Source organism: Apteryx rowi, unplaced genomic scaffold (assembly GCF_003343035.1).
Source record: "Apteryx rowi isolate R43461 unplaced genomic scaffold, aptRow1 scaffold_6, whole genome shotgun sequence".
Lineage (NCBI taxonomy): Eukaryota > Metazoa > Chordata > Aves > Apterygiformes > Apterygidae > Apteryx > Apteryx rowi.
This window is the reverse complement of record NW_020450871.1, coordinates 7,011,750-7,014,801: the sequence shown is the minus strand read 5'-3', so window position 1 is coordinate 7,014,801 and position 3,052 is coordinate 7,011,750.

The window sequence follows — 3,052 nt, the reverse complement described above, 5'->3', positions numbered from 1 at the left end:
CCCTTCTCACGGGCGCCGCGCGGCGGGGCCGAAGCCCCCGTTCTTCCCGCCGAGCCGGGGCGGACTCCCGGCCCTGCAGCGCCGCTCCCGCCGCTGCGGAGCCGCTGACCTTCCCGGGCAGCCGCCGACCTGGCACCACAGCACGGCTTCAGCTGGAGCGCTCCCACCGCAGGCGGGAGGCCCCTGGCTCTTCGTGCCGCCCGGCTTGGTCGATATAAAGCCGCCGAGGCTGGCGCAAAGCGCAGCGGGCAGCCTGGGCCGTCTGCACCGGCAGCGCGGGGTGCTCTGCTCAGCTGCCGCCGAGCTGGGCCCGGTGCGCGCAGAGGCCCTTCCACCCCACGGAAGGAGCTGGATTTAGCAAACTGGGGCTGTCGTTGGTGAGTAGAAAGTCGAATGCTCTTATTACGAGAGGCCTGCCTTGAGCAAGGAAATTGGTCTGATTTCTTTTTGGAGAGCGCTAAAAACTTCAGGGCTAACTGCTGGGCAGTTAAAACCCTAATACAGAGAAATTATGTCTACCTTTGCTGTTTTTCCCCATAGGAAGTCCAGCACTGGTGCTCAAGGAAGCTTTATGCGAGTATGTTATGCGCCTGCCTTATGGCTCAAACAAGGTTTATGACCCAATGGATTTACTGTATAAGAAAAGACCAGCACAGATGTATATAGGCACAAATTGTTCAGGAAATTAAATTATTTACAGGCAATTATTCATCCAGATTTTCAAACTAATCCAGAGCAAAACTGCTCTAAAAGTTAATGTTGTGTGGGATGTGCTTTCCTTTTTCCTTTCAAGAACTGTCGTTCTCCAGAACAGCAGTTTCTAAACAGAACCTCATTTAACATGAGCACGCAGGAACTCTGCAGGCTTCCCTGCTATTGGAAAAACATGTATGCACTGCTGAGCATATTAAATGAAAGCGTAATATGCTAGACTTGCAGATTATTAGTTTCCCATTTTTAATTTACTTTTAATGTTTTCAAGCAAAAAATGTGAATCAAACTCCTTAAGTGTTAAGGTTATAGCAAGTAGTGTGTAAATAGAAAACCAAAATTACAAGATAAAGCATGTCTGGGATAATATTATCTAATTTTTAATTTCAGTATATGTCTTGCTCAACATTTTATTAAACACTTTTCCATCACCGATTGTCCTTTTAAGACCATTACAGAGAAGAGAAGTAAAAATGTAACCCTGAGAAGTACAGCCTTGCATCAGGTTGCCAAAGCTGACTTAGTTGAAAGCAATGTGTAAATGCAAGCAAATGTGTAGCTTGAGCCAGTGTAACCTAATTGTATTCCTAAACTAGCAAAATGCTCTCAGTGAGCATATATTACATAATACAGCTGCATGCCATCAGGTCAATTTTAGTCCCAAAATAAGCTGTGTATTTAAATAATTTTAAAGCCAGTTACTCATGTGATTTGTTCTTCATATAGTTGTGCTCATATATCACACTAGTTACGATATTCTGCCATTACCAGTGCCCTACGATAGCAGGTGGTGATCTTCTTTTAATGATTATCAATGCACTTTTGTGCAGTGAGAACAGGGCATCCGGCCTCAGCCAGCCTGCCTAACTAGTCTGACAGGTCTGCCCTCTTCCCCGGCCTTGCCGGAAGGCATCCGGGAAGGCAAGGCATCCAGGAAGGCATCCCTCCCCACACCGCTCCGTGTGCATCCGTGCCCTGCTCAGCTGCAGCATGCTCAGGGCACGATGGACTGACTGCCTGAGAACTGGGGATATACACTGGTGGGGTGAAAGAGCTCTGTTACTGATAACCGTTAATATTTACAGCACTGATCGGTAGCTGGGAGATGAATAGGACCTCAGAAGTTTTCTTCACAATCCATAAATATTGTAAATGTGTTTAATTAAACTTAACTTCTGCAGGAATTTTTGAGGCTACCCAGAAATGTGCCTGTAGCAGGGAGCATTAAGCAATGGCTCAATCTAGTCTCTGCATTACAGTCCCGAGTGAAACCTGCACCCTCAGATTGCAGCCAGTGAGAGAGAAAATTACAGGTATCACGGAGTCATGGGCTGCACTCCAGCACGTGCATACGCATTCGTATGCACACGCTCTTTTTCCCAGTCCCCAAATTAAGCTTCGGTTTAATTTACTTAAGTAATCTGGGGGGGGAGGAGTTTGGCAGACAGAGCGTGTACTCTGCATGTTTTCAATTAAATATTAGCAGTCTTCTCCCTGAAGATTATCTCAGCACTAATATTTGCAACATCATTTCTATTTCGGTTACTCCTTTTTTGGCTGCTAGGCTTGCCAGATAGAGCAGAGGTTGTGCACTTCTTCCGTTCTGTTTGTGAGGCCACAGGAGACTATCAGTCTGTATTAAGTATATATTAATATTTTCAGTCTTGATTTTGTAACACCTACTCATGGTAAATGACACTAATGAGGATTAGGTACATGAGTAAGATTCAGTAAAAGTGGCAGACTCTCAGCAGACTGCCAAGGCATACAATTAGGCCAGAACCTGTTTATACTAATTTCCATGTAACCCATAAAAAGGTGAGGAGCTTTATTTAAAATTTCCACAAATTTTAGCTTGAGGAAAAGCTTAAACATGGACTCTTTCAACTCAGTAAGTGAATGGTTCAGGGGAAAAAAAGTGAGCGTGGGTGCTTCGAGGAGTACTTATTTGAAATCTTTGCTGCATATTTCTACCATTTCCCATGGGGAAATTAAGTGTTATACAGTTTAATTCGGCAGAAGAGCCGACCCAGCAGAAACAGAGGTGAAAGAAAATTAAAAAGCTGCTTCCTGTTATCAGCAGAGCACGTGAAAACCTGTTTTCCATCACAACCTCTCTCCCTCCAGCCCCTGGGCCTCTCCCGTGTCTCACACCTGACCTAACGGGACCAGCTCGGGTCTTTCTCCTCAACGCGTTTCCAGTTTTCCCACAGAAAAAGCAAATACCTGGGAGACTTCCCCCCCCGGCGGGGCCCGTGAGGGGGGGTGGAGGCCCCGGCCCCGCCCCCCCGGCTGCCAGCGCGATGGCGCTGCGGACGGGGGGGGGGGGGTCACGGCGCCT